This window comes from Ascaphus truei (assembly GCF_040206685.1).
Source record: "Ascaphus truei isolate aAscTru1 chromosome 18 unlocalized genomic scaffold, aAscTru1.hap1 SUPER_18_unloc_1, whole genome shotgun sequence".
NCBI lineage: Eukaryota > Metazoa > Chordata > Amphibia > Anura > Ascaphidae > Ascaphus > Ascaphus truei.
In genome coordinates this window covers 130,022-155,456 of record NW_027453856.1, presented here as the reverse complement: position 1 = coordinate 155,456, position 25,435 = coordinate 130,022, and the positions used below count along the sequence as shown (strand labels likewise).

General features: G+C 41.6%; 44 non-coding genes and 19 pseudogenes across 44 annotated transcripts; all 63 read left to right on the top strand.

The window, feature by feature from the left end:
• Window positions 1-41: 41 nt before the first annotated feature.
• On the top strand, window positions 42-160 carry LOC142474657 (5S ribosomal RNA; annotated as a pseudogene).
• A 286-nt stretch (window positions 161-446) lies between these two features.
• Window positions 447-565, top strand: LOC142474222 (5S ribosomal RNA). The gene has a single exon (XR_012790189.1). It is a non-coding gene; the product is annotated as a 5S ribosomal RNA (ribosomal RNA).
• A 285-nt stretch (window positions 566-850) lies between these two features.
• Window positions 851-969, top strand: LOC142474221 (5S ribosomal RNA). The gene has a single exon (XR_012790188.1). It is a non-coding gene; the product is annotated as a 5S ribosomal RNA (ribosomal RNA).
• A 285-nt stretch (window positions 970-1,254) lies between these two features.
• Window positions 1,255-1,373, top strand: LOC142474688 (5S ribosomal RNA; annotated as a pseudogene).
• A 286-nt stretch (window positions 1,374-1,659) lies between these two features.
• Window positions 1,660-1,778, top strand: LOC142474562 (5S ribosomal RNA). Its single transcript, XR_012790504.1, has one exon. It is a non-coding gene; the product is annotated as a 5S ribosomal RNA (ribosomal RNA).
• Window positions 1,779-2,064: 286 nt separating this feature from the next.
• Window positions 2,065-2,183, top strand: LOC142474619 (5S ribosomal RNA). Its single transcript, XR_012790558.1, has one exon. It is a non-coding gene; the product is annotated as a 5S ribosomal RNA (ribosomal RNA).
• Window positions 2,184-2,468: 285 nt separating this feature from the next.
• LOC142474618 (5S ribosomal RNA) lies at window positions 2,469-2,587 on the top strand. Its single transcript, XR_012790557.1, has one exon. It is a non-coding gene; the product is annotated as a 5S ribosomal RNA (ribosomal RNA).
• Window positions 2,588-2,873: 286 nt separating this feature from the next.
• LOC142474593 (5S ribosomal RNA) lies at window positions 2,874-2,992 on the top strand. Its single transcript, XR_012790533.1, has one exon. It is a non-coding gene; the product is annotated as a 5S ribosomal RNA (ribosomal RNA).
• A 286-nt stretch (window positions 2,993-3,278) lies between these two features.
• LOC142474530 (5S ribosomal RNA) lies at window positions 3,279-3,397 on the top strand. Its single transcript, XR_012790474.1, has one exon. It is a non-coding gene; the product is annotated as a 5S ribosomal RNA (ribosomal RNA).
• A 286-nt stretch (window positions 3,398-3,683) lies between these two features.
• Window positions 3,684-3,802, top strand: LOC142474582 (5S ribosomal RNA). The gene has a single exon (XR_012790522.1). It is a non-coding gene; the product is annotated as a 5S ribosomal RNA (ribosomal RNA).
• Window positions 3,803-4,088: 286 nt separating this feature from the next.
• On the top strand, window positions 4,089-4,207 carry LOC142474638 (5S ribosomal RNA). Its single transcript, XR_012790575.1, has one exon. It is a non-coding gene; the product is annotated as a 5S ribosomal RNA (ribosomal RNA).
• A 286-nt stretch (window positions 4,208-4,493) lies between these two features.
• LOC142474609 (5S ribosomal RNA) lies at window positions 4,494-4,612 on the top strand. The gene has a single exon (XR_012790549.1). It is a non-coding gene; the product is annotated as a 5S ribosomal RNA (ribosomal RNA).
• A 286-nt stretch (window positions 4,613-4,898) lies between these two features.
• On the top strand, window positions 4,899-5,017 carry LOC142474617 (5S ribosomal RNA). Its single transcript, XR_012790556.1, has one exon. It is a non-coding gene; the product is annotated as a 5S ribosomal RNA (ribosomal RNA).
• A 286-nt stretch (window positions 5,018-5,303) lies between these two features.
• LOC142474616 (5S ribosomal RNA) lies at window positions 5,304-5,422 on the top strand. Its single transcript, XR_012790555.1, has one exon. It is a non-coding gene; the product is annotated as a 5S ribosomal RNA (ribosomal RNA).
• Window positions 5,423-5,708: 286 nt separating this feature from the next.
• LOC142474656 (5S ribosomal RNA) lies at window positions 5,709-5,827 on the top strand (annotated as a pseudogene).
• Window positions 5,828-6,113: 286 nt separating this feature from the next.
• Window positions 6,114-6,232, top strand: LOC142474655 (5S ribosomal RNA; annotated as a pseudogene).
• Window positions 6,233-6,518: 286 nt separating this feature from the next.
• Window positions 6,519-6,637, top strand: LOC142474663 (5S ribosomal RNA; annotated as a pseudogene).
• Window positions 6,638-6,923: 286 nt separating this feature from the next.
• On the top strand, window positions 6,924-7,042 carry LOC142474641 (5S ribosomal RNA). The gene has a single exon (XR_012790578.1). It is a non-coding gene; the product is annotated as a 5S ribosomal RNA (ribosomal RNA).
• A 286-nt stretch (window positions 7,043-7,328) lies between these two features.
• Window positions 7,329-7,447, top strand: LOC142474654 (5S ribosomal RNA; annotated as a pseudogene).
• Window positions 7,448-7,733: 286 nt separating this feature from the next.
• LOC142474660 (5S ribosomal RNA) lies at window positions 7,734-7,852 on the top strand (annotated as a pseudogene).
• A 286-nt stretch (window positions 7,853-8,138) lies between these two features.
• LOC142474640 (5S ribosomal RNA) lies at window positions 8,139-8,257 on the top strand. The gene has a single exon (XR_012790577.1). It is a non-coding gene; the product is annotated as a 5S ribosomal RNA (ribosomal RNA).
• Window positions 8,258-8,543: 286 nt separating this feature from the next.
• LOC142474615 (5S ribosomal RNA) lies at window positions 8,544-8,662 on the top strand. The gene has a single exon (XR_012790554.1). It is a non-coding gene; the product is annotated as a 5S ribosomal RNA (ribosomal RNA).
• A 286-nt stretch (window positions 8,663-8,948) lies between these two features.
• Window positions 8,949-9,067, top strand: LOC142474592 (5S ribosomal RNA). Its single transcript, XR_012790532.1, has one exon. It is a non-coding gene; the product is annotated as a 5S ribosomal RNA (ribosomal RNA).
• A 286-nt stretch (window positions 9,068-9,353) lies between these two features.
• Window positions 9,354-9,472, top strand: LOC142474462 (5S ribosomal RNA). Its single transcript, XR_012790410.1, has one exon. It is a non-coding gene; the product is annotated as a 5S ribosomal RNA (ribosomal RNA).
• A 286-nt stretch (window positions 9,473-9,758) lies between these two features.
• Window positions 9,759-9,877, top strand: LOC142474384 (5S ribosomal RNA). The gene has a single exon (XR_012790337.1). It is a non-coding gene; the product is annotated as a 5S ribosomal RNA (ribosomal RNA).
• A 286-nt stretch (window positions 9,878-10,163) lies between these two features.
• Window positions 10,164-10,282, top strand: LOC142474383 (5S ribosomal RNA). Its single transcript, XR_012790336.1, has one exon. It is a non-coding gene; the product is annotated as a 5S ribosomal RNA (ribosomal RNA).
• A 286-nt stretch (window positions 10,283-10,568) lies between these two features.
• Window positions 10,569-10,687, top strand: LOC142474672 (5S ribosomal RNA; annotated as a pseudogene).
• A 286-nt stretch (window positions 10,688-10,973) lies between these two features.
• On the top strand, window positions 10,974-11,092 carry LOC142474220 (5S ribosomal RNA). The gene has a single exon (XR_012790187.1). It is a non-coding gene; the product is annotated as a 5S ribosomal RNA (ribosomal RNA).
• A 286-nt stretch (window positions 11,093-11,378) lies between these two features.
• LOC142474651 (5S ribosomal RNA) lies at window positions 11,379-11,497 on the top strand (annotated as a pseudogene).
• Window positions 11,498-11,783: 286 nt separating this feature from the next.
• On the top strand, window positions 11,784-11,902 carry LOC142474653 (5S ribosomal RNA; annotated as a pseudogene).
• A 286-nt stretch (window positions 11,903-12,188) lies between these two features.
• On the top strand, window positions 12,189-12,307 carry LOC142474649 (5S ribosomal RNA; annotated as a pseudogene).
• A 286-nt stretch (window positions 12,308-12,593) lies between these two features.
• LOC142474529 (5S ribosomal RNA) lies at window positions 12,594-12,712 on the top strand. Its single transcript, XR_012790473.1, has one exon. It is a non-coding gene; the product is annotated as a 5S ribosomal RNA (ribosomal RNA).
• Window positions 12,713-12,998: 286 nt separating this feature from the next.
• On the top strand, window positions 12,999-13,117 carry LOC142474217 (5S ribosomal RNA). The gene has a single exon (XR_012790185.1). It is a non-coding gene; the product is annotated as a 5S ribosomal RNA (ribosomal RNA).
• A 286-nt stretch (window positions 13,118-13,403) lies between these two features.
• On the top strand, window positions 13,404-13,522 carry LOC142474648 (5S ribosomal RNA; annotated as a pseudogene).
• Window positions 13,523-13,808: 286 nt separating this feature from the next.
• On the top strand, window positions 13,809-13,927 carry LOC142474382 (5S ribosomal RNA). The gene has a single exon (XR_012790335.1). It is a non-coding gene; the product is annotated as a 5S ribosomal RNA (ribosomal RNA).
• Window positions 13,928-14,213: 286 nt separating this feature from the next.
• LOC142474687 (5S ribosomal RNA) lies at window positions 14,214-14,332 on the top strand (annotated as a pseudogene).
• Window positions 14,333-14,618: 286 nt separating this feature from the next.
• Window positions 14,619-14,737, top strand: LOC142474535 (5S ribosomal RNA). The gene has a single exon (XR_012790478.1). It is a non-coding gene; the product is annotated as a 5S ribosomal RNA (ribosomal RNA).
• A 286-nt stretch (window positions 14,738-15,023) lies between these two features.
• Window positions 15,024-15,142, top strand: LOC142474608 (5S ribosomal RNA). Its single transcript, XR_012790548.1, has one exon. It is a non-coding gene; the product is annotated as a 5S ribosomal RNA (ribosomal RNA).
• A 286-nt stretch (window positions 15,143-15,428) lies between these two features.
• On the top strand, window positions 15,429-15,547 carry LOC142474647 (5S ribosomal RNA; annotated as a pseudogene).
• A 286-nt stretch (window positions 15,548-15,833) lies between these two features.
• Window positions 15,834-15,952, top strand: LOC142474381 (5S ribosomal RNA). Its single transcript, XR_012790334.1, has one exon. It is a non-coding gene; the product is annotated as a 5S ribosomal RNA (ribosomal RNA).
• A 286-nt stretch (window positions 15,953-16,238) lies between these two features.
• On the top strand, window positions 16,239-16,357 carry LOC142474684 (5S ribosomal RNA; annotated as a pseudogene).
• Window positions 16,358-16,643: 286 nt separating this feature from the next.
• LOC142474465 (5S ribosomal RNA) lies at window positions 16,644-16,762 on the top strand. Its single transcript, XR_012790413.1, has one exon. It is a non-coding gene; the product is annotated as a 5S ribosomal RNA (ribosomal RNA).
• Window positions 16,763-17,048: 286 nt separating this feature from the next.
• On the top strand, window positions 17,049-17,167 carry LOC142474607 (5S ribosomal RNA). Its single transcript, XR_012790547.1, has one exon. It is a non-coding gene; the product is annotated as a 5S ribosomal RNA (ribosomal RNA).
• Window positions 17,168-17,453: 286 nt separating this feature from the next.
• On the top strand, window positions 17,454-17,572 carry LOC142474646 (5S ribosomal RNA; annotated as a pseudogene).
• Window positions 17,573-17,858: 286 nt separating this feature from the next.
• Window positions 17,859-17,977, top strand: LOC142474464 (5S ribosomal RNA). Its single transcript, XR_012790412.1, has one exon. It is a non-coding gene; the product is annotated as a 5S ribosomal RNA (ribosomal RNA).
• Window positions 17,978-18,263: 286 nt separating this feature from the next.
• On the top strand, window positions 18,264-18,382 carry LOC142474606 (5S ribosomal RNA). Its single transcript, XR_012790546.1, has one exon. It is a non-coding gene; the product is annotated as a 5S ribosomal RNA (ribosomal RNA).
• Window positions 18,383-18,668: 286 nt separating this feature from the next.
• LOC142474659 (5S ribosomal RNA) lies at window positions 18,669-18,787 on the top strand (annotated as a pseudogene).
• Window positions 18,788-19,073: 286 nt separating this feature from the next.
• On the top strand, window positions 19,074-19,192 carry LOC142474605 (5S ribosomal RNA). Its single transcript, XR_012790545.1, has one exon. It is a non-coding gene; the product is annotated as a 5S ribosomal RNA (ribosomal RNA).
• Window positions 19,193-19,478: 286 nt separating this feature from the next.
• On the top strand, window positions 19,479-19,597 carry LOC142474380 (5S ribosomal RNA). The gene has a single exon (XR_012790333.1). It is a non-coding gene; the product is annotated as a 5S ribosomal RNA (ribosomal RNA).
• Window positions 19,598-19,883: 286 nt separating this feature from the next.
• On the top strand, window positions 19,884-20,002 carry LOC142474644 (5S ribosomal RNA; annotated as a pseudogene).
• Window positions 20,003-20,288: 286 nt separating this feature from the next.
• On the top strand, window positions 20,289-20,407 carry LOC142474379 (5S ribosomal RNA). The gene has a single exon (XR_012790332.1). It is a non-coding gene; the product is annotated as a 5S ribosomal RNA (ribosomal RNA).
• Window positions 20,408-20,693: 286 nt separating this feature from the next.
• On the top strand, window positions 20,694-20,812 carry LOC142474604 (5S ribosomal RNA). The gene has a single exon (XR_012790544.1). It is a non-coding gene; the product is annotated as a 5S ribosomal RNA (ribosomal RNA).
• Window positions 20,813-21,098: 286 nt separating this feature from the next.
• LOC142474603 (5S ribosomal RNA) lies at window positions 21,099-21,217 on the top strand. Its single transcript, XR_012790543.1, has one exon. It is a non-coding gene; the product is annotated as a 5S ribosomal RNA (ribosomal RNA).
• Window positions 21,218-21,504: 287 nt separating this feature from the next.
• Window positions 21,505-21,623, top strand: LOC142474652 (5S ribosomal RNA; annotated as a pseudogene).
• Window positions 21,624-21,909: 286 nt separating this feature from the next.
• Window positions 21,910-22,028, top strand: LOC142474542 (5S ribosomal RNA). The gene has a single exon (XR_012790485.1). It is a non-coding gene; the product is annotated as a 5S ribosomal RNA (ribosomal RNA).
• Window positions 22,029-22,314: 286 nt separating this feature from the next.
• On the top strand, window positions 22,315-22,433 carry LOC142474602 (5S ribosomal RNA). The gene has a single exon (XR_012790542.1). It is a non-coding gene; the product is annotated as a 5S ribosomal RNA (ribosomal RNA).
• Window positions 22,434-22,719: 286 nt separating this feature from the next.
• Window positions 22,720-22,838, top strand: LOC142474210 (5S ribosomal RNA). Its single transcript, XR_012790178.1, has one exon. It is a non-coding gene; the product is annotated as a 5S ribosomal RNA (ribosomal RNA).
• A 286-nt stretch (window positions 22,839-23,124) lies between these two features.
• Window positions 23,125-23,243, top strand: LOC142474372 (5S ribosomal RNA). Its single transcript, XR_012790326.1, has one exon. It is a non-coding gene; the product is annotated as a 5S ribosomal RNA (ribosomal RNA).
• Window positions 23,244-23,529: 286 nt separating this feature from the next.
• Window positions 23,530-23,648, top strand: LOC142474209 (5S ribosomal RNA). Its single transcript, XR_012790177.1, has one exon. It is a non-coding gene; the product is annotated as a 5S ribosomal RNA (ribosomal RNA).
• A 286-nt stretch (window positions 23,649-23,934) lies between these two features.
• On the top strand, window positions 23,935-24,053 carry LOC142474429 (5S ribosomal RNA). Its single transcript, XR_012790379.1, has one exon. It is a non-coding gene; the product is annotated as a 5S ribosomal RNA (ribosomal RNA).
• Window positions 24,054-24,339: 286 nt separating this feature from the next.
• Window positions 24,340-24,458, top strand: LOC142474207 (5S ribosomal RNA). Its single transcript, XR_012790176.1, has one exon. It is a non-coding gene; the product is annotated as a 5S ribosomal RNA (ribosomal RNA).
• Window positions 24,459-24,744: 286 nt separating this feature from the next.
• On the top strand, window positions 24,745-24,863 carry LOC142474428 (5S ribosomal RNA). Its single transcript, XR_012790378.1, has one exon. It is a non-coding gene; the product is annotated as a 5S ribosomal RNA (ribosomal RNA).
• A 286-nt stretch (window positions 24,864-25,149) lies between these two features.
• Window positions 25,150-25,268, top strand: LOC142474527 (5S ribosomal RNA). The gene has a single exon (XR_012790471.1). It is a non-coding gene; the product is annotated as a 5S ribosomal RNA (ribosomal RNA).
• Window positions 25,269-25,435: the final 167 nt, after the last annotated feature.

Below are 25,435 nucleotides of genomic sequence, written 5' to 3'. Positions count from 1 at the left end.
TGGATTTAAGAATGAGAGGATATCATGAGACAGCAATGTCCACCTGCGGCCATACTACCTTGAAAGCGCCTGATCCTGTCAGATCTCGGACGCTAAGCAAGGTGAGGCTTGATTAGTACTGGGTTGGGAGACTGCCTGGGAAAACCAGGTGCTGTGGGTGTTTTTATTTTTTGCTTCCCTAATGAAAATATACATGGCATTCCTTGCAGCAAATGAAAATGTTTCATTTCTTGCTACTTTTTTCTCGCAGTGGCAAAGAAATATATCGTTTTTTCCTCTGAAAGTTCAACACAATGCAACCTTCCAAAATAGAATTCTGACATCAAGAATTCCGTCTATAGTACATTTGAGTGCACCTGTCATTTTCTCAGTCTCTGTGTATGCATGGAGCAAGATATAGGCTCATGGATTTAAGAATGAGAGGATATCATGAGACAGCAATCTCCACCTACGGCCATACTACCTTGAAAGCGCCCGATCCCGTCAGATCTCGGAAGCTAAGCAGGGTGAGGCTTGATTAGTACTGGGTTGGGAGACTGCCTGGGAATACCAGGTGCTGTGGGTGTTTTTATTTTTTCTTCCCTAATGAAAATATACATGGCATTCCTTGCAGCAAATGAAAATGTTTCATTTTTTACTACTTTTTTCCCGCAGTGGCAAAGAAATATATCGTTTTTTCCTCTGAAAGTTCAACACAATGCAACCTTCCAAAATAGAATTCTGACATCAAGAATTCCGTCTATAGTACATTTGAGTGCACCTGTCATTTTCTCAGTCTCTGTGTATGCATGGAGCAAGATATAGGCTCATGGATTTAAGAATGAGAGGATATCATGAGACAGCAATCTCCACCTACGGCCATACTACCTTGAAAGCGCCCGATCCCGTCAGATCTCGGAAGCTAAGCAGGGTGAGGCTTGATTAGTACTGGGTTGGGAGACTGCCTGGGAATACCAGGTGCTGTGGGTGTTTTTATTTTTTCTTCCCTAATGAAAATATACATGGCATTCCTTGCAGCAAATGAAAATGTTTCATTTTTTACTACTTTTTTCCCGCAGTGGCAAAGAAATATATCGTTTTTTCCTCTGAAAGTTCAACACAATGCAACCTTCCAAAATAGAATTCTGACATCAAGAATTCCGTCTATAGTACATTTGAGTGCACCTGTCATTTTCTCAGTCTCTGTGTATGCATGGAGCAAGATATAGGCTCATGGATTTAAGAATGAGAGGATATCATGAGACAGCAATCTCCACCTACGGACATACTACCTTCAAAGTGCCCGATCCCGTCAGATCTCGGAAGCTAAGCATGGTGAGGCTTGATTAGTACTGGGTTGGGAGACTGCCTGGGAATACCAGGTGCTGTAGCGATTTTTATTTTTCGCTTCCCTAATGAAAATATACATGGCATTCCTCGCAGCAAATGAAAATGTTTCATTTCTTGCTACTTTTTTCCCGCAGTGGCAAAGAAATATATCGTTTTTTCCTCTGAAAGTTCAACACAATGCAACCTTCCAAAATAGAATTCTGACATCAAGAATTCTGTCTATAGTACATTTGAGTGCACCTGTCATTTTCTCAGTCTCTGTGTATGCATGGAGCAAGATATAGGCTCATGGATTTAAGAATGAGAGGATATCATGAGACAGCAATCTCCACCTACGGCCATACTACCTTGAAAGCGCCAGATCCCGTCAGATCTCGGAAGCTAAGCAGGGTGAGGCTTGATTAGTACTGGGTTGGGAGACTGCCTGGGAATACCAGGTGCTGTAGGGGTTTTTATTTTTCGCTTCCCTAATGAAAATATACATGGCATTCCTCGCAGCAAATGAAAATGTTTCATTTCTTGCTACTTTTTTCTCGCAGTGGCAAAGAAATATATCGTTTTTTCCTCTGAAAGTTCAACACAATGCAACCTTCCAAAATAGAATTCTGACATCAAGAATTCCGTCTATAGTACATTTGAGTGCACCTGTCATTTTCTCAGTCTCTGTGTATGCATGGAGCAAGATATAGGCTCATGGATTTAAGAATGAGAGGATATCATGAGACAGCAATCTCCACCTACGGCCATACTACCTTCAAAGTGCCCGATCCCGTCAGATCTCGGAAGCTAAGCAGGGTGAGGCTTGATTAGTACTGGGTTGGGAGACTGCCTGGGAATACCAGGTGCTGTAGGGGTTTTTATTTTTCGCTTCTCTAATAAAATATACATGGCATTCCTCGCAGCAAATGATAATGTTTCATTTCTTGCTACTTTTTTCCCGCAGTGGCAAAGAAATATATCGTTTTTTCCTCTGAAAGTTCAACACAATGCAACCTTCCAAAATAGAATTCTGACATCAAGAATTCCGTCTATAGTACATTTGAGTGCACCTGTCATTTTCTCAGTCTCTGTGTATGCATGGAGCAAGATATAGGCTCATGGATTTAAGAATGAGAGGATATCATGAGACAGCAATCTCCACCTACGGCCATACTACCTTCAAAGTGCCCGATCCCGTCAGATCTCGGAAGCTAAGCAGGGTGAGGCTTGATTAGTACTGGGTTGGGAGACTGCCTGGGAATACCAGGTGCTGTAGGGGTTTTTATTTTTCGCTTCCCTAATGAAAATATACATGGCATTCCTCGCAGCAAATGAAAATGTTTCATTTCTTGCTACTTTTTTCCCGCAGTGGCAAAGAAATATATCGTTTTTTCCTCTGAAAGTTCAACACAATGCAACCTTCCAAAATAGAATTCTGACATCAAGAATTCCGTCTATAGTACATTTGAGTGCACCTGTCTTTTTCTCAGTCTCTGTGTATGCATGGAGCAAGATATAGGCTCATGGATTTAAGAATGAGAGGATATCATGAGACAACAATCTCCACCTACGGCCATACTACCTTCAAAGTGCCCGATCCCGTCAGATCTCGGAAGCTAAGCAGGGTGAGGCTTGATTAGTACTGGGTTGGGAGACTGCCTGGGAATACCAGGTGCTGTGGGTGTTTTTATTTTTTGCTTCCCTAATGAAAATATACATGGCATTCCTTGCAGCAAATGAAAATGTTTCATTTTTTACTACTTTTTTCCCGCAGTGGCAAAGAAATATATCGTTTTTTCCTCAGAAAGTTCAACACAATGCAACCTTCCAAAATAGAATTCTGACATCAAGAATTCCGTCTATAGTACATTTGAGTGCACCTGTCATTTTCTCAGTCTCTGTGTATGCATGGAGCAAGATATAGGCTCATGGATTTAAGAATGAGAGGATATCATGAGACAGCAATCTCCACCTACGGCCATACTACCTTGAAAGCGCCCGATCCCGTCAGATCTCGGAAGCTAAGCAGGGTGAGGCTTGATTAGTACTGGGTTGGGAGACTGCCTAGGAATACCAGGTGCTGTAGGGGTTTTTATTTTTCGCTTCCCTAATGAAAATATACATGGCATTCCTCGCAGCAAATGAAAATGTTTCATTTCTTGCTACTTTTTTCCCGCAGTGGCAAAGAAATATATCGTTTTTTCCTCTGAAAGTTCAACACAATGCAACCTTAAAAAATAGAATTCTGACATCAAGAATTCCGTCTATAGTACATTTGAGTGCACCTGTCATTTTCTCAGTCTCTGTGTATGCATGGAGCAAGATATAGGCTCATGGATTTAAGAATGAGAGGATATCATGAGACAGCAATCTCCACCTATGGCCATACTACCTTGAAAGCGCCCGATCCTGTCAGATCTCGGAAGCTAAGCAGGGTGAGGCTTGATTAGTACTGGGTTGGGAGACTGCCTGGGAATACCAGGTGCTGTGGGTGTTTTTATTTTTTGCTTCCCTATTGAAAATATACATGGCATTCCTTGCAGCTAATGAAAATGTTTCATTTCTTGCTACTTTTTTCCCGTAGTGGCAAAGAAATATATAGTTTTTTCCTCTGAAAGTTCAACACAATGCAACCTTCCAAAATAGAATTCTGACATCGAGAATTCCGTCTATAGTACATTTGAGTGCACCTGTCATTTTCTCAGTCTCTGTGTATGCATGGAGCAAGATATAGGCTCATGGATTTAAGAATGAGAGGATATCATGAGACAGCAATCTCCACCTACGGCCATACTACCTTGAAAGCGCCAAATCCCGTCAGATCTCGGAAGCTAAGCAGGGTGAGGCTTGATTAGTACTGGGTTGGGAGACTGCCTGGGAATACCAGGTGCTGTAGGTGTTTTTATTTTTCGCTTCCCTAATGAAAATATACATGGCATTCCTCGCAGCAAATGAAAATGTTTCATTTCTTGCTACTTTTTTCCCGGAGTGGCAAAGAAATATATCGTTTTTTCCTCTGAAAGTTCAACACAATGCAACCTTCCAATATAGAATTCTGACATCAAGAATTCCGTCTATAGTACATTTGAGTGCACCTGTCATTTTCTCAGTCTCTGTGTATGCCTGGAGCAAGATATAGGCTCATGGATTTAAGAATGAGAGGATATCATGAGACAGCAATCTCCACCTACGGCCATACTACCTTGAAAGCGCCCGATCCCGTCAGATCTCGGAAGCTAAGCAGGGTGAGGCTTGATTAGAACTGGGTTGGGAGACTGCCTGGGAATACCAGGTGCTGTGGGTGTTTTTATTTTTTGCTTCCCTAATGAAAATATACATGGCATTCCTTGCAGCTAATGAAAATGTTTCATTTTTTACTACTTTTTTCCCGCAGTGGCAAAGAAATATATCGTTTTTTCCTCTGAAAGTTCAACATAATGCAACCTTCCAAAATAGAATTCTGACATCAAGAATTTCGTCTATAGTACATTTGAGTGCACCTGTCATTTTCTCAGTCTCTGTGTATGCATGGAGCAAGATATAGGCTCATGGATTTAAGAATGAGAGGATATCATGAGACAGCAATCTCCACCTACGGCCATACTACCTTCAAAGTGCCCGATCCCGTCAGATCTCGGAAGCTAAGCAGGGTGAGGCTTGATTAGTACTGGGTTGGGAGACTGCCTGGGAATACCAGGTGCTGTAGGGGTTTTTATTTTTCGCTTCCCTAATGAAAATATACATGGCATTCCTCGCAGCAAATGAAAATGTTTCATTTCTTGCTACTTTTTTCTCGCAGTGGCAAAGAAATATATCGTTTTTTCCTCTGAAAGTTCAACACAATGCAACCTTCCAAAATAGAATTCTGACATCAAGAATTCCGTCTATAGTACATTTGAGTGCACCTGTCATTTTCTCAGTCTCTGTGTATGCATGGAGCAAGATATAGGCTCATGGATTTAAGAATGAGAGGATATCATGAGACAGCAATCTCCACCTACGGCCATACTACCTTCAAAGTGCCCGATCCCGTCAGATCTCGGAAGCTAAGCAGGGTGAGGCTTGATTAGTACTGGGTTGGGAGACTGCCTGGGAATACCAGGTGCTGTAGGGGTTTTTATTTTTCGCTTCCCTAATGAAAATATACATGGCATTCCTCGCAGCAAATGAAAATGTTTCATTTCTTGCTACTTTTTTCCCGCAGTGGCAAAGAAATATATCGTTTTTTCCTCTGAAAGTTCAACACAATGCAACCTTCCAAAATAGAATTCTGACATCAAGAATTCCGTCTATAGTACATTTGAGTGCACCTGTCTTTTTCTCAGTCTCTGTGTATGCATGGAGCAAGATATAGGCTCATGGATTTAAGAATGAGAGGATATCATGAGACAGCAATCTCCACCTACGGCCATACTACATTCAAAGTGCCCGATCCCGTCAGATCTCGGAAGCTAAGCAGGGTGAGGCTTGATTAGTACTGGGTTGGGAGACTGCCTGGGAATACCAGGTGCTGTGGGTGTTTTTATTTTTTGCTTCCCTAATGAAAATATACATGGCATTCCTCGCAGCAAATGAAAATGTTTCATTTCTTGCTACTTTTTTCCCGCAGTGGCAAAGAAATATATCGTTTTTTCCTCTGAAAGTTCAACACAATGCAACCTTCCAAAATAGAATTCTGACATCAAGAATTCCGTCTATAGTACATTTGAGTGCACCTGTCTTTTTCTCAGTCTCTGTGTATGCATGGAGCAAGATATAGGCTCATGGATTTAAGAATGAGAGGATATCATGAGACAGCAATCTCCACCTACGGCCATACTACATTCAAAGTGCCCGATCCCGTCAGATCTCGGAAGCTAAGCAGGGTGAGGCTTGATTAGTACTGGGTTGGGAGACTGCCTGGGAATACCAGGTGCTGTGGGTGTTTTTATTTTTTGCTTCCCTAATGAAAATATACATGGCATTCCTTGCAGCAAATGAAAATGTTTCATTTTTTACTACTTTTTTCCCGCAGTGGCAAAGAAATATATCGTTTTTTCCTCAGAAAGTTCAACACAATGCATCCTTCCAAAATAGAATTCTGACATCAAGAATTCCGTCTATAGTACATTTGAGTGCACCTGTCATTTTCTCAGTCTCTGTGTATGCATGGAGCAAGATATAGGCTCATGGATTTAAGAATGAGAGGATATCATGAGACAGCAATCTCCACCTGCGGCCATACTACCTTGAAAGCGCCCGATCCTGTCAGATCTCGGAAGCTAAGCAGCGTGAGGCTTGATTAGTACTGGGTTGGGAGACTGCCTGGGAATACCAGGTGCTGTGGGTGTTTTTATTTTTCGCTTCCCTAATGAAAATATACATGGCATTCCTTGCAGCAAATGAAAATGTTTCATTTCTTGCTACTTTTTTCCCGCAGTGGCAAAGAAATATCTCGTTTTTTCCTCAGAAAGTTCAACACAATGCAACCTTCCAAAATAGAATTCTGACATCAAGAATTCCGTCTATAGTACATTTGAGTGCACCTGTCATTTTCTCAGTCTCTGTGTATGCATGGAGCAAGATATAGGCTCATGGATTTAAGAATGAGAGGATATCATGAGACAGCAATCTCCACCTACGGCCATACTACCTTCAAAGTGCCCGATCCCGTCAGATCTCGGAAGCTAAGCAGGGTGAGGCTTGATTAGTACTGGGTTGGGAGACTGCATGGGAATACCAGGTGCTGTAGGGGTTTTTATTTTTCGCTTCCCTAATGAAAATATACATGGCATTCCTCGCAGCAAATGAAAATGTTTCATTTCTTGCTACTTTTTTCTCGCAGTGGCAAAGAAATATATCGTTTTTTCCTCTGAAAGTTCAACACAATGCAACCTTCCAAAATAGAATTCTGACATCAAGAATTCCGTCTATAGTACATTTGAGTGCACCTGTCTTTTTCTCAGTCTCTGTGTATGCATGGAGCAAGATATAGGCTCATGGATTTAAGAATGAGAGGATATCATGAGACAGCAATCTCCACCTACGGCCATACTACATTCAAAGTGCCCGATCCCGTCAGATCTCGGAAGCTAAGCAGGGTGAGGCTTGATTAGTACTGGGTTGGGAGACTGCCTGGGAATACCAGGTGCTGTGGGTGTTTTTATTTTTTGCTTCCCTAATGAAAATATACATGGCATTCCTTGCAGCAAATGAAAATGTTTCATTTTTTACTACTTTTTTCCCGCAGTGGCAAAGAAATATATCGTTTTTTCCTCAGAAAGTTCAACACAATGCATCCTTCCAAAATAGAATTCTGACATCAAGAATTCCGTCTATAGTACATTTGAGTGCACCTGTCATTTTCTCAGTCTCTGTGTATGCATGGAGCAAGATATAGGCTCATGGATTTAAGAATGAGAGGATATCATGAGACAGCAATCTCCACCTGCGGCCATACTACCTTGAAAGCGCCCGATCCTGTCAGATCTCGGAAGCTAAGCAGCGTGAGGCTTGATTAGTACTGGGTTGGGAGACTGCCTGGGAATACCAGGTGCTGTGGGTGTTTTTATTTTTCGCTTCCCTAATGAAAATATACATGGCATTCCTTGCAGCAAATGAAAATGTTTCATTTCTTGCTACTTTTTTCCCGCAGTGGCAAAGAAATATCTCGTTTTTTCCTCAGAAAGTTCAACACAATGCAACCTTCCAAAATAGAATTCTGACATCAAGAATTCCGTCTATAGTACATTTGAGTGCACCTGTCATTTTCTCAGTCTCTGTGTATGCATGGAGCAAGATATAGGCTCATGGATTTAAGAATGAGAGGATATCATGAGACAGCAATCTCCACCTACGGCCATACTACCTTCAAAGTGCCCGATCCCGTCAGATCTCGGAAGCTAAGCAGGGTGAGGCTTGATTAGTACTGGGTTGGGAGACTGCATGGGAATACCAGGTGCTGTAGGGGTTTTTATTTTTCGCTTCCCTAATGAAAATATACATGGCATTCCTCGCAGCAAATGAAAATGTTTCATTTCTTGCTACTTTTTTCTCGCAGTGGCAAAGAAATATATCGTTTTTTCCTCTGAAAGTTCAACACAATGCAACCTTCCAAAATAGAATTCTGACATCAAGAATTCCGTCTATAGTACATTTGAGTGCACCTGTCATTTTCTCAGTCTCTGTGTATGCATGGAGCAAGATATAGGCTCATGGATTTAAGAATGAGAGGATATCATCAGACAGCAATCTCCACCTACGGCCATACTACCTTCAAAGTGCCCGATCCCGTCAGATCTCGGAAGCTAAGCAGGGTGAGGCTTGATTAGTACTGGGTTGGGAGACTGCCTGGGAATACCAGGTGCTGTAGGGGTTTTTATTTTTCGCTTCCCTAATGAAAATATACATGGCATTCCTCGCAGCAAATGAAAATGTTTCATTTCTTGCTACTTTTTTCCCGCAGTGGCAAAGAAATATATCGTTTTTTCCTCTGAAAGTTCAACACAATGCAACCTTCCAAAATAGAATTCTGACATCAAGAATTCCGTCTATAGTACATTTGAGTGCACCTGTCTTTTTCTCAGTCTCTGTGTATGCATGGAGCAAGATATAGGCTCATGGATTTAAGAATGAGAGGATATCATGAGACAGCAATCTCCACCTACGGCCATACTACCTTCAAAGTGCCCGATCCCGTCAGATCTCGGAAGCTAAGCAGGGTGAGGCTTGATTAGTACTGGGTTGGGAGACTGCCTGGGAATACCAGGTGCTGTGGGTGTTTTTATTTTTTGCTTCCCTAATGAAAATATACATGGCATTCCTTGCAGCAAATGAAAATGTTTCATTTTTTACTACTTTTTTCCCGCAGTGGCAAAGAAATATATCGTTTTTTCCTCAGAAAGTTCAACACAATGCAACCTTCCAAAATAGAATTCTGACATCAAGAATTCCGTCTATAGTACATTTGAGTGCACCTGTCATTTTCTCAGTCTCTGTGTATGCATGGAGCAAGATATAGGCTCATGGATTTAAGAATGAGAGGATATCATGAGACAGCAATCTCCACCTACGGCCATACTACCTTGAAAGTGCCCGATCCCGTCAGATCTCGGAAGCTAAGCAGGGTGAGGCTTGATTAGTACTGGGTTGGGAGACTGCCTGGGAATACCAGGTGCTGTGGGTGTTTTTATTTTTTGCTTCCCTAATGAAAATATACATGGCATTCCTTGCAGCAAATGAAAATGTTTCATTTTTTACTACTTTTTTCCCGCAGTGGAAAAGAAATATATCGTTTTTTCCTCAGAAAGTTCAACACAATGCAACCTTCCAAAATAGAATTCTGACATCAAGAATTCCGTCTATAGTACATTTGAGTGCACCTGTCATTTTCTCAGTCTCTGTGTATGCATGGAGCAAGATATAGGCTCATGGATTTAAGAATGAGAGGATATCATGAGACAGCAATCTCCACCTACGGCCATACTACCTTGAAAGCGCCCGATCCCGTCAGATCTCGGAAGCTAAGCAGGGTGAGGCTTGATTAGTACTGGGTTGGGAGACTGCCTGGGAATACCAGGTGCTGTAGGGGTTTTTATTTTTCGCTTCCCTAATGAAAATATACATGGCATTCCTTGCAGCAAATGAAAATGTTTCATTTTTTACTACTTTTTTCCCGCAGTGGAAAAGAAATATATCGTTTTTTCCTCAGAAAGTTCAACACAATGCAACCTTCCAAAATAGAATTCTGACATCAAGAATTCCGTCTATAGTACATTTGAGTGCACCTGTCATTTTCTCAGTCTCTGTGTATGCATGGAGCAAGATATAGGCTCATGGATTTAAGAATGAGAGGATATCATGAGACAGCAATCTCCACCTACGGCCATACTACCTTGAAAGCGCCCGATCCCGTCAGATCTCGGAAGCTAAGCAGGGTGAGGCTTGATTAGTACTGGGTTGGGAGACTGCCTGGGAATACCAGGTGCTGTAGGGGTTTTTATTTTTCGCTTCCCTAATGAAAATATACATGGCATTCCTTGCAGCAAATGAAAATGTTTCATTTCTTGCTACTTTTTTCCCGCAGTGGCAAAGAAATATATCGTTTTTTCCTCTGAAAGTTCAACACAATGCAACCTTCCAAAATAGAATTCTGACATCAAGAATTCCGTCAATAGTACATTTGAGTGCACCTGTCATTTTCTCAGTCTCTGTGTATGCATGGAGCAAGATATAGGCTCATGGATTTAAGAATGAGAGGATATCATGAGACAGCAATCTCCACCTACGGCCATACTACCTTGAAAGCGCCAAATCCTGTCAGATCTCGGAAGCTAAGCAGGGTGAGGCTTGATTAGTACTGGGTTGGGAGACTGCCTGGGAATACCAGGTGCTGTAGGTGTTTTTATTTTTCGCTTCCCTAATGAAAATATACATGGCATTCCTCGCAGCAAATGAAAATGTTTCATTTCTTGCTACTTTTTTCCCGGAGTGGCAAAGAAATATATCGTTTTTTCCTCTGAAAGTTCAACACAATGCAACCTTCCAATATAGAATTCTGACATCAAGAATTCCGTCTATAGTACATTTGAGTGCACCTGTCATTTTCTCAGTCTCTGTGTATGCATGGAGCAAGATATAGGCTCATGGATTTAAGAATGAGAGGATATCATGAGACAGCAATCTCCACCTACGGCCATACTACCTTGAAAGCGCCCGATCCCGTCAGATCTCGGAAGCTAAGCAGGGTGAGGCTTGATTAGTACTGGGTTGGGAGACTGCCTGGGAATACCAGGTGCTGTGGGTGTTTTTATTTTTTGCTTCCCTAATGAAAATATACATGGCATTCCTTGCAGCTAATGAAAATGTTTCATTTTTTACTACTTTTTTCCCGCAGTGGCAAAGAAATATATCGTTTTTTCCTCTGAAAGTTCAACATAATGCAACCTTCCAAAATAGAATTCTGACATCAAGAATTTCATCTATAGTACATTTGAGTGCACCTGTCATTTTCTCAGTCTCTGTGTATGCATGGAGCAAGATATAGGCTGATGGATTTAAGAATGAGAGGATATCATGAGACAGCAATCTCCACCTACGGCCATACTACCTTGAAAGCGCCCGATCCTGTCAGATCTCGGAAGCTAAGCAGCGTGAGGCTTGATTAGTACTGGGTTGGGAGACTGCCTGGGAATACCAGGTGCTGTGGGTGTTTTTATTTTTCGCTTCCCTAATGAAAATATACATGGCATTCCTTGCAGCAAATGAAAATGTTTCATTTTTTACTACTTTTTTCCCGCAGTGGCAAAGAAATATATCGTTTTTTCCTCAGAAAGTTCAACACAATGCAACCTTCCAAAATAGAATTCTGACATCAAGAATTCCGTCTATAGTACATTTGAGTGCACCTGTCATTTTCTCAGTCTCTGTGTATGCATGGAGCAAGATATAGGCTCATGGATTTAAGAATGAGAGGATATCATGAGACAGCAATCTCCACCTGCGGCCATACTACCTTGAAAGCGCCTGATCCTGTCAGATCTCGGACGCTAAGCAAGGTGAGGCTTGATTAGTACTGGGTTGGGAGACTGCCTGGGAATACCAGGTGCTGTGGGTGTTTTTATTTTTCGTTTCCCTAATGAAAATATACATGGCATTCCTCGCAGCAAATGAAAATGTTTCATTTCTTGCTACTTTTTTCCCGCAGTGGCAAAGAAATATATCGTTTTTTCCTCTGAAAGTTCAACACAATGCAACCTTCCAAAATAGAATTCTGACATCAAGAATTCCGTCTATAGTACATTTGAGTGCACCTGTCATTTTCTCAGTCTCTGTGTATGCATGGAGCAAGATATAGGCTCATGGATTTAAGAATGAGAGGATATCATGAGACAGCATTCTCCACCTACGGCCATACTACCTTGAAAGCGCCCGATCCTGTCAGATCTCGGAAGCTAAGCAGCGTGAGGCTTGATTAGTACTGGGTTGGGAGACTGCCTGGGAATACCAGGTGCTGTGGGTGTTTTTATTTTTCGCTTCCCTAATGAAAATATACATGGCATTCCTTGCAGCAAATGAAAATGTTTCATTTTTTACTACTTTTTTCCCGCAGTGGCAAAGAAATATATCGTTTTTTCCTCAGAAAGTTCAACACAATGCAACCTTCCAAAATAGAATTCTGACATCAAGAATTCCGTCTATAGTACATTTGAGTGCACCTGTCATTTTCTCAGTCTCTGTGTATGCATGGAGCAAGATATAGGCTCATGGATTTAAGAATGAGAGGATATCATGAGACAGCAATCTCCACCTACGGCCATACTACCTTGAAAGCGCCCGATCCCGTCAGATCTCGGAAGCTAAGCAGGGTGAGGCTTGATTAGTACTGGGTTGGGAGACTGCCTAGGAATACCAGGTGCTGTAGGGGTTTTTATTTTTCGCTTCCCTAATGAAAATATACATGGCATTCCTCGCAGCAAATGAAAATGTTTCATTTCTTGCTACTTTTTTCCCGGAGTGGCAAAGAAATATATCGTTTTTTCCTCTGAAAGTTCAACACAATGCAACCTTCCAATATAGAATTCTGACATCAAGAATTCCGTCTATAGTACATTTGAGTGCACCTGTCATTTTCTCAGTCTCTGTGTATGCATGGAGCAAGATATAGGCTCATGGATTTAAGAATGAGAGGATATCATGAGACAGCAATCTCCACCTACGGCCATACTACCTTGAAAGCGCCCGATCCCGTCAGATCTCGGAAGCTAAGCAGGGTGAGGCTTGATTAGTACTGGGTTGGGAGACTGCCTGGGAATACCAGGTGCTGTGGGTGTTTTTATTTTTTGCTTCCCTAATGAAAATATACATGGCATTCCTTGCAGCTAATGAAAATGTTTCATTTTTTACTACTTTTTTCCCGCAGTGGCAAAGAAATATATCGTTTTTTCCTCTGAAAGTTCAACATAATGCAACCTTCCAAAATAGAATTCTGACATCAAGAATTTCGTCTATAGTACATTTGAGTGCACCTGTCATTTTCTCAGTCTCTGTGTATGCATGGAGCAAGATATAGGCTCATGGATTTAAGAATGAGAGGATATCATGAGACAGCAATCTCCACCTACGGCCATACTACCTTGAAAGCGCCCGATCCTGTCAGATCTCGGAAGCTAAGCAGCGTGAGGCTTGATTAGTACTGGGTTGGGAGACTGCCTGGGAATACCAGGTGCTGTGGGTGTTTTTATTTTTCGCTTCCCTAATGAAAATATACATGGCATTCCTTGCAGCAAATGAAAATGTTTCATTTTTTACTACTTTTTTCCCGCAGTGGCAAAGAAATATATCGTTTTTTCCTCAGAAAGTTCAACACAATGCAACCTTCCAAAATAGAATTCTGACATCAAGAATTCCGTCTATAGTACATTTGAGTGCACCTGTCATTTTCTCAGTCTCTGTGTATGCATGGAGCAAGATATAGGCTCATGGATTTAAGAATGAGAGGATATCATGAGACAGCAATCTCCACCTACGGCCATACTACCTTGAAAGCGCCCGATCCCGTCAGATCTCGGAAGCTAAGCAGGGTGAGGCTTGATTAGTACTGGGTTGGGAGACTGCCTGGGAATACCAGGTGCTGTAGGGGTTTTTATTTTTCGCTTCCCTAATGAAAATATACATGGCATTCCTCGCAGCAAATGAAAATGTTTCATTTCTTGCTACTTTTTTCCCGTAGTGGCAAAGAAATATATAGTTTTTTCCTCTGAAAGTTCAACACAATGCAACCTTCCAAAATAGAATTCTGACATCGAGAATTCCGTCTATAGTACATTTGAGTGCACCTGTCATTTTCTCAGTCTCTGTGTATGCATGGAGCAAGATATAGGCTCATGGATTTAAGAATGAGAGGATATCATGAGACAGCAATCTCCACCTACGGCCATACTACCTTGAAAACGCCAAATCCCGTCAGATCTCGGAAGCTAAGCAGGGTGAGGCTTGATTAGTCCTGGGTTGGTAGACTGCCTGGGAATACCAGGTGCTGTAGGTGTTTTTATTTTTCGCTTCCCTAATGAAAATATACATGGCATTCCTCGCAGCAAATGAAAATGTTTCATTTCTTGCTACTTTTTTCCCGGAGTGGCAAAGAAATATATCGTTTTTTCCTCTGAAAGTTCAACACAATGCAACCTTCCAAAATAGAATTCTGACATCAAGAATTCCGTCTATAGTACATTTGAGTGCACCTGTCATTTTCTCAGTCTCTGTGTATGCATGGAGCAAGATATAGGCTCATGGATTTAAGAATGAGAGGATATCATGAGACAGCAATCTCCACCTACGGCCATACTACCTTGAAAGCGCCCGATCCTGTCAGATCTCGGAAGCTAAGCAGGGTGAGGCTTGATTAGTACTGGGTTGGGAGACTGCCTGGGAATACCAGGTGCTGTGGGTGTTTTTATTTTTTGCTTCCCTATTGAAAATATACATGGCATTCCTTGCAGCTAATGAAAATGTTTCATTTTTTACTACTTTTTTCCCGCAGTGGCAAAGAAATATATCGTTTTTTCCTCAGAAAGTTCAACACAATGCAACCTTCCAAAATAGAATTCTGACATCAAGAATTCCGTCTATAGTACATTTGAGTGCACCTGTCATTTTCTCAGTCTATGTGTATGCATGGAGCAAGATATAGGCTCATGGATTTAAGAATGAGAGGATATCATGAGACAGCAATCTCCACCTACGGTCATACTACCTTGAAAGCGCCCGATCCCGTCAGATCTCGGAAGCTAAGCAGCGTGAGGCTTGATTAGTACTGGGTTGGGAGACTGCCTGGGAATACCGGGTGCTGTGGGTGTTTTTATTTTTCGCTTCCCTAATGAAAATATACATGGCATTCCTTGCAGCAAATGAAAATGTTTCATTTTTTACTACTTTTTTCCCGCAGTGGCAAAGAAATATATCGTTTTTTCCTCTGAAAGTTCAACATAATGCAACCTTCCAAAATAGAATTCTGACATCAAGAATTTCGTCTATAGTACATTTGAGTGCACCTGTCATTTTCTCAGTCTCTGTGAATGCATGGAGCAAGATATAGGCTCATGGATTTAAGAATGAGAGGATATCATGAGACAGCAATCTCCACCTACGGCCATACTACCTTGAAAGCGCCCGATCCTGTCAGATCTCGGAAGCTAAGCAGCGTGAGGCTTGATTAGTACTGGGTTGGGAGACTGCCTGGGAATACCAGGTGCTGTGGGTGTTTTTATTTTTCGCTTCCCTAATGAAAATATACATGGCATTCCTCGCAGCAAATGAAAATGTTTCATTTCTTGCTACTTTTTTCCCAGAGTGGCAAAGAAATATATCGTTTCTTCCTCTGAAAGTTCAACACAATGCAACCTTCCAAAATAGAATTCTGACATCAAGAATTCCGTCTATAGTACATTTGAGTGCACCTGTCATTTTCTCAGTCTCTGTATATGCATGGAGCAAGATATAGGCTCATGGATTTAAGAATGAGAGGATATCATGAGACAGCAATCTCCACCTACGGCCATACTACCTTGAAAGCGCCCGATCCCGTCAGATCTCGGAAGCTAAGCAGGGTGAGGCTTGATTAGTACTGGGTTGGGAGACTGCCTGGGAATACCAGGTGCTGTAGGGGTTTTTATTTTTCTCTTCCCTAATGAAAATATACATGGCATTCCTCGCAGCAAATGAAAATGTTTCATTTCTTGCTACTTTTTTCCCGTAGTGGCAAAGAAATATATAGTTTTTTCCTCTGAAAGTTCAACACAATGCAACCTTCCAAAATAGAATTCTGACATCGAGAATTCCGTCTATAGTACATTTGAGTGCACCTGTCATTTTCTCAGTCTCTGTGTATGCATGGAGCAAGATATAGGCTCATGGATTTAAGAATGAGAGGATATCATGAGACAGCAATCTCCACCTACGGCCATACTACCTTGAAAACGCCAAATCCCGTCAGATCTCGGAAGCTAAGCAGGGTGTGGCTTGATTAGTACTGGGTTGGTAGACTGCCTGGGAATACCAGGTGCTGTAGGTGTTTTTATTTTTCGCTTCCCTAATGAAAATATACATGGCATTCCTCGCAGCAAATGAAAATGTTTCATTTCTTGCTACTTTTTTCCCGGAGTGGCAAAGAAATATATCGTTTTTTCCTCTGAAAGTTCAACACAATGCAACCTTCCAAAATAGAATTCTGACATCAAGAATTCCGTCTATAGTACATTTGAGTGCACCTGTCATTTTCTCAGTCTCTGTGTATGCATGGAGCAAGATATAGGCTCATGGATTTAAGAATGAGAGGATATCATGAGACAGCAATCTCCACCTACGGCCATACTACCTTGAAAGCGCCCGATCCCGTCAGATCTCGGAAGCTAAGCAGGGTGAGACTTGATTAGTACTGGGTTGGGAGACTGCCTGGGAATACCAGGTGCTGTGGGTGTTTTTATTTTTTGCTTCCCTATTGAAAATATACATGGCATTCCTTGCAGCTAATGAAAATGTTTCATTTTTTACTACTTTTTTCCCGCAGTGGCAAAGAAATATATCGTTTTTTCCTCAGAAAGTTCAACACAATGCAACCTTCCAAAATAGAATTCTGACATCAAGAATTCCGTCTATAGTACATTTGAGTGCACCTGTCATTTTCTCAGTCTATGTGTATGCATGGAGCAAGATATAGGCTCATGGATTTAAGAATGAGAGGATATCATGAGACAGCAATCTCCACCTACGGTCATACTACCTTGAAAGCGCCCGATCCCGTCAGATCTCGGAAGCTAAGCAGCGTGAGGCTTGATTAGTACTGGGTTGGGAGACTGCCTGGGAATACCGGGTGCTGTGGGTGTTTTTATTTTTCGCTTCCCTAATGAAAATATACATGGCATTCCTTGCAGCAAATGAAAATGTTTCATTTTTTACTACTTTTTTCCCGCAGTGGCAAAGAAATATATCGTTTTTTCCTCTGAAAGTTCAACATAATGCAACCTTCCAAAATAGAATTCTGACATCAAGAATTTCGTCTATAGTACATTTGAGTGCACCTGTCATTTTCTCAGTCTCTGTGTATGCATGGAGCAAGATATAGGCTCATGGATTTAAGAATGAGAGGATATCATGAGACAGCAATCTCCACCTACGGCCATACTACCTTGAAAGCGCCCGATCCTGTCAGATCTCGGAAGCTAAGCAGCGTGAGGCTTGATTAGTACTGGGTTGGGAGACTGCCTGGGAATACCAGGTGCTGTGGGTGTTTTTATTTTTCGCTTCCCTAATGAAAATATACATGGCATTCCTCGCAGCAAATGAAAATGTTTCATTTCTTGCTACTTTTTTCCCGGAGTGGCAAAGAAATATATCGTTTTTTCCTCTGAAAGTTCAACACAATGCAACCTTCCAAAATAGAATTCTGACATCAAGAATTCCGTCTATAGTACATTTGAGTGCACCTGTCATTTTCTCAGTCTCTGTGTATGCATGGAGCAAGATATAGGCTCATGGATTTAAGAATGAGAGGATATCATGAGACAGCAATCTCCACCTACGGCCATACTACCTTGAAAGCGCCCGATCCCGTCAGATCTCGGAAGCTAAGCAGGGTGAGACTTGATTAGTACTGGGTTGGGAGACTGCCTGGGAATACCAGGTGCTGTGGGTGTTTTTATTTTTTGCTTCCCTATTGAAAATATACATGGCATTCCTTGCAGCTAATGAAAATGTTTCATTTTTTACTACTTTTTTCCCGCAGTGGCAAAGAAATATATCGTTTTTTCCTCAGAAAGTTCAACACAATGCAACCTTCCAAAATAGAATTCTGACATCAAGAATTCCGTCTATAGTACATTTGAGTGCACCTGTCATTTTCTCAGTCTATGTGTATGCATGGAGCAAGATATAGGCTCATGGATTTAAGAATGAGAGGATATCATGAGACAGCAATCTCCACCTACGGTCATACTACCTTGAAAGCGCCCGATCCCGTCAGATCTCGGAAGCTAAGCAGCGTGAGGCTTGATTAGTACTGGGTTGGGAGACTGCCTGGGAATACCGGGTGCTGTGGGTGTTTTTATTTTTCGCTTCCCTAATGAAAATATACATGGCATTCCTTGCAGCAAATGAAAATGTTTCATTTTTTACTACTTTTTTCCCGCAGTGGCAAAGAAATATATCGTTTTTTCCTCTGAAAGTTCAACATAATGCAACCTTCCAAAATAGAATTCTGACATCAAGAATTTCGTCTATAGTACATTTGAGTGCACCTGTCATTTTCTCAGTCTCTGTGTATGCATGGAGCAAGATATAGGCTCATGGATTTAAGAATGAGAGGATATCATGAGACAGCAATCTCCATCTACGGCCATACTACCTTGAAAGCGCCCGATCCTGTCAGATCTCGGAAGCTAAGCAGCGTGAGGCTTGATTAGTACTGGGTTGGGAGACTGCCTGGGAATACCAGGTGCTGTGGGTGTTTTTATTTTTCGCTTCCCTAATGAAAATATACATGGCATTCCTCGCAGCAAATGAAAATGTTTCATTTCTTGCTACTTTTTTCCCGGAGTGGCAAAGAAATATATCGTTTTTTCCTCTGAAAGTTCAACACAATGCAACCTTCCAAAATAGAATTCTGACATCAAGAATTCCGTCTATAGTACATTTGAGTGCACCTGTCATTTTCTCAGTCTCTGTGTATGCATGGAGCAAGATATAGGCTCATGGATTTAAGAATGAGAGGATATCATGAGACAGCAATCTCCACCTACGGTCATACTACCTTGAAAGCGCCCGATCCCGTCAGATCTCGGAAGCTAAGCAGCGTGAGGCTTGATTAGTACTGGGTTGGGAGACTGCCTGGGAATACCGGGTGCTGTGGGTGTTTTTATTTTTCGCTTCCCTAATGAAAATATACATGGCATTCCTTGCAGCAAATGAAAATGTTTCATTTTTTACTACTTTTTTCCCGCAGTGGCAAAGAAATATATCGTTTTTTCCTCAGAAAGTTCAACACAATGCAACCTTCCAAAATAGAATTCTGACATCAAGAATTCCGTCTATAGTACATTTGAGTGCACCTGTCATTTTCTCAGTCTCTGTGTATGCATGGAGCAAGATATAGGCTCATGGATTTAAGAATGAGAGGATATCATGAGACAGCAATCTCCACCTACGGCCATACTACCTTGAAAGCGCCCGATCCCGTCAGATCTCGGAAGCTAAGCAGGGTGAGGCTTGATTAGTACTGGGTTGGGAGACTGCCTGGGAATACCAGGTGCTGTAGGGGTTTTTATTTTTCGCTTCCCTAATGAAAATATACATGGCATTCCTCGCAGCAAATGAAAATGTTTCATTTCTTGCTACTTTTTTCCCGCAGTGGCAAAGAAATATATAGTTTTTTCCTCTGAAAGTTCAACACAATGCAACCTTCCAAAATAGAATTCTGACATCAAGAATTCCGTCTATAGTACATTTGAGTGCACCTGTCATTTTCTCAGTCTCTGTGTATGCATGGAGCAAGATATAGGCTCATGGATTTAAGAATGAGAGGATATCATGAGACAGCAATCTCCACCTACGGCCATACTACCTTGAAAGCGCCCGATCCTGTCAGATCTCGGAAGCTAAGCAGCGTGAGGCTTGATTAGTACTGGGTTGGGAGACTGCCTGGGAATACCAGGTGCTGTGGGTGTTTTTATTTTTCGCTTCCCTAATGAAAATATACATGGCATTCCTTGCAGCAAATGAAAATGTTTCATTTTTTACTACTTTTTTCCCGCAGTGGCAAAGAAATATATCGTTTTTTCCTCAGAAAGTTCAACACAATGCAACCTTCCAAAATAGAATTCTGACATCAAGAATTCCGTCTATAGTACATTTGAGTGCACCTGTCATTTTCTCAGTCTCTGTGTATGCATGGAGCAAGATATAGGCTCAAGGATTTAAGAATGAGAGGATATCATGAGACAGCAATCTCCACCTACGGCCATACTACCTTGAAAGCGCCCGATCCCGTCAGATCTCGGAAGCTAAGCAGGGTGAGGCTTGATTAGTACTGGGTTGGGAGACTGCCTGGGAATACCAGGTGCTGTAGGGGTTTTTATTTTTCGCTTCCCTAATGAAAATATACATGGCATTCCTCGCAGCAAATGAAAATGTTTCATTTCTTGCTACTTTTTTCCCGCAGTGGCAAAGAAATATATAGTTTTTTCCTCTGAAAGTTCAACACAATGCAACCTTCCAAAATAGAATTCTGACATCGAGAATTCCGTCTATAGTACATTTGAGTGCACCTGTCATTTTCTCAGTCTCTGTGTATGCATGGAGCAAGATATAGGCTCATGGATTTAAGAATGAGAGGATATCATGAGACAGCAATCTCCACCTACGGCCATACTACCTTGAAAGCGCCAAATCCCGTCAGATCTTGGAAGCTAAGCAGGGTGAGGCTTGATTAGTACTGGGTTGGGAGACTGCCTGGGAATACCAGGTGCTGTGGGTGTTTTTATTTTTTGCTTCCCTAATGAAAATATACATGGCATTCCTTGCAGCAAATGAAAATGTTTCATTTTTTACTACTTTTTTCCCGCAGTGGCAAAGAAATATATCGTTTTTTCCTCAGAAAGTTCAACACAATGTAACCTTCCAAAATAGAATTCTGACATCAAGAATTCCGTCTATAGTTCATTTGAATGCACCTGTCATTTTCTCAGTCTCTGTGTATGCATGGAGCAAGATATAGGCTCATGGATTTAAGAATGAGAGGATATCATGAGACAGCAATCTCCACCTACGGCCATACTACCTTGAAAGCGCCAAATCCCGTCAGATCTTGGAAGCTAAGCAGGGTGAGGCTTGATTAGTACTGGGTTGGGAGACTGCCTGGGAATACCAGGTGCTGTGGGTGTTTTTATTTTTTGCTTCCCTAATGAAAATATACATGGCATTCCTTGCAGCAAATGAAAATGTTTCATTTTTTACTACTTTTTTCCCGCAGTGGCAAAGAAATATATCGTTTTTTCCTCAGAAAGTTCAACACAATGCAACCTTCCAAAATAGAATTCTGACATCAAGAATTCCGTCTATAGTACATTTGAGTGCACCTGTCATTTTCTCAGTCTCTGTGTATGCATGGAGCAAGATATAGGCTCATGGATTTAAGAATGAGAGGATATCATGAGACAGCAATTTTCCACCTGCGGCCATACTACCTTGAAAGCGCCTGATCCTGTCAGATCTCGGACGCTAAGCAAGGTGAGGCTTGATTAGTACTGGGTTGGGAGACTGCCTGGGAATACCAGGTGCTGTGGGTGTTTTTATTTTTCGTTTCCCTAATGAAAATATACATGGCATTCCTCGCAGCAAATGAAAATGTTTCATTTCTTGCTACTTTTTTCCCGCAGTGGCAAAGAAATATATCGTTTTTTCCTCTGAAAGTTCAACACAATGCAACCTTCCAAAATAGAATTCTGACATCAAGAATTCCGTCTATAGTACATTTGAGTGCACCTGTCATTTTCTCAGTCTCTGTGTATGCATGGAGCAAGATATAGGCTCATGGATTTAAGAATGAGAGGATATCATGAGACAGCAATCTCCACCTACTGCCATACTACCTTGAAAGCGCCCGATCCCGTCAGATCTCGGAAGCTAAGCAGGGTGAGGCTTGATTAGTACTGGGTTGGGAGACTGCCTGGGAATACCAGGTGCTGTAGGGGTTTTTATTTTTCGCTTCCCTAATTAAAATATACATGGCATTCCTCGCAGCAAATGAAAATGTTTCATTTCTTGCTACTTTTTTCCCGCAGTGGCAAAGAAATATATAGTTTTTTCCTCTGAAAGTTCAACACAATGCAACCTTCCAAAATAGAATTCTGACATCGAGAATTCCGTCTATAGTACATTTGAGTGCACCTGTCATTTTCTCAGTCTCTGTGTATGCATGGAGCAAGATATAGGCTCATGGATTTAAGAATGAGAGGATATCATGAGACAGCAATCTCCACCTACGGCCATACTACCTTGAAAGCGCCAAATCCCGTCAGATCTTGGAAGCTAAGCAGGGTGAGGCTTGATTAGTACTGGGTTGGGAGACTGCCTGGGAATACCAGGTGCTGTGGGTGTTTTTATTTTTTGCTTCCCTAATGAAAATATACATGGCATTCCTTGCAGCAAATGAAAATGTTTCATTTTTTACTACTTTTTTCCCGCAGTGGAAAAGAAATATATCGTTTTTTCCTCAGAAAGTTCAACACAATGCAACCTTCCAAAATAGAATTCTGACATCAAGAATTCCGTCTATAGTACATTTGAGTGCACCTGTCATTTTCTCAGTCTCTGTGTATGCATGGAGCAAGATATAGGCTCATGGATTTAAGAATGAGAGGATATCATGAGACAGCAATCTCCACCTACGGCCATACTACCTTGAAAGCGCCCGATCCCGTCAGATCTCGGAAGCTAAGCAGGGTGAGGCTTGATTAGTACTGGGTTGGGAGACTGCCTGGGAATACCAAGTGCTGTGGGTGTTTTTATTTTTCGCTTCCCTAATGAAAATATACATGGCATTCCTTGCAGCAAATGAAAATGTTTCATTTTTTACTACTTTTTTCCCGCAGTGGAAAAGAAATATATCGTTTTTTCCTCAGAAAATTCAACACAATGCAACCTTCCAAAATAGAATTCTGACATCAAGAATTCCGTCTATAGTACATTTGAGTGCACCTGTCATTTTCTCAGTCTCTGTGTATGCATGGAGCAAGATATAGGCTCATGGATTTAAGAATGAGAGGATATCATGAGACAGCAATCTCCACCTACGGCCATACTACCTTGAAAGCGCCCGATCCCGTCAGATCTCGGAAGCTAAGCAGGGTGAGGCTTGATTAGTACTGGGTTGGAAGACTGCCTGGGAATACCAGGTGCTGTAGGTGTTTTTATTTTTCGCTTCCCTAATGAAAATATACATGGCATTCCTCGCAGCAAATGAAAATGTTTAATTTCTTGCTACTTTTTTCCCGCAGTGGCAAAGAAATATATCGTTTTTTCCTCAGAAAGCTCAACACAATGCAACCTTCCAAAATAGAATTCTGACATCAAGAATTCCGTCTATAGTACATTTGAGTGCACCTGTCATTTTCTCAGTCTCTGTGTATGCATGGAGCAAGATATAGGCTCATGGATTTAAGAATGAGAGGATATCATGAGACAGCAATCTCCACCTACGGCCATACTACCTTGAAAGCGCCCGATCCCGTCAGATCTCGGAAGCTAAGCAGGGTGAGGCTTGATTAGTACTGGGTTGGGAGACTGCCTGGGAATACCAAGTGCTGTGGGTGTTTTTCTTTTTCGCTTCCCTAATGAAAATATACATGGCATTCCTTGCAGCAAATGAAAATGTTTCATTTTTTACTACTTTTTTCCCGCAGTGGAAAAGAAATATATCGTTTTTTCCTCAGAAAGTTCAACACAATGCAACCTTCCAAAATAGAATTCTGACATCAAGAATTCCGTCTATAGTACATTTGAGTGCACCTGTCATTTTCTCAGTCTCTGTGTATGCATGGAGCAAGATATAGGCTCATGGATTTAAGAATGAGAGGATATCATGAGACAGCAATCTCCACCTACGGCCATACTACCTTGAAAGCGCCTGATCCCGTCAGATCTCGGAAGCTAAGCAGGGTGAGGCTTGATTAGTACTGGGTTGGGAGACTGCCTGGGAATACCAAGTGCTGTGGGTGTTTTTCTTTTTCGCTTCCCTAATGAAAATATACATGGCATTCCTTGCAGCAAATGAAAATGTTTCATTTTTTACTACTTTTTTCCCGCAGTGGCAAAGAAATATATCGTTTTTTCCTCAGAAAGCTCAACACAATGCAACCTTCCAAAATAGAATTCTGACATCAAGAATTCCGTCTATAGTACATTTGAGTGCACCTGTCATTTTCTCAGTCTCTGTGTATGCATGGAGCAAGATATAGGCTCATGGATTTAAGAATGAGAGGATATCATGAGACAGCAATCTCCACCTACGGCCATACTACCTTGAAAGCGCCCGATCCCGTCAGATCTCGGAAGCTAAGCAGGGTGAGGCTTGATTAGTACTGGGTTGGGAGACTGCCTGGGAATACCAAGTGCTGTGGGTGTTTTTCTTTTTCGCTTCCCTAATGAAAATATACATGGCATTCCTTGCAGCAAATGAAAATGTTTCATTTTTTACTACTTTTTTCCCGCAGTGGAAAAGAAATATATCGTTTTTTCCTCAGAAAGTTCAACACAATGCAACCTTCCAAAATAGAATTCTGACATCAAGAATTCCGTCTATAGTACATTTGAGTGCACCTGTCATTTTCTCAGTCTCTGTGTATGCATGGAGCAAGATATAGGCTCATGGATTTAAGAATGAGAGGATATCATGAGACAGCAATCTCCACCTACGGCCATACTACCTTGAAAGCGCCTGATCCCGTCAGATCTCGGAAGCTAAGCAGGGTGAGGCTTGATTAGTACTGGGTTGGGAGACTGCCTGGGAATACCAAGTGCTGTGGGTGTTTTTATTTTTCGCTTCCCTAATGAAAATATACATGGCATTCCTTGCAGCAAATGAAAATGTTTCATTTTTTACTACTTTTTTCCCGCAGTGGCAAAGAAATATATCGTTTTTTCCTCAGAAAGCTCAACACAATGCAACCTTCCAAAATAGAATTCTGACATCAAGAATTCCGTCTATAGTACATTTGAGTGCACCTGTCATTTTCTCAGTCTCTGTGTATGCATGGAGCAAGATATAGGCTCATGGATTTAAGAATGAGAGGATATCATGAGACAGCAATCTCCACCTACGGCCATACTACCTTGAAAGCGCCCGATCCCGTCAGATCTCGGAAGCTAAGCAGGGTGAGGCTTGATTAGTACTGGGTTGGAAGACTGCCTAGGAATACCAGGTGCTGTAGGTGTTTTTATTTTTCGCTTCCCTAATGAAAATATACATGGCATTCCTCGCAGCAAATGAAAATGTTTCATTTCTTGCTACTTTTTTCCCGCAGTGGCAAAGAAATATATCGTTTTTTCCTCAGAAAGCTCAACACAATGCAACCTTCCAAAATAGAATTCTGACATCAAG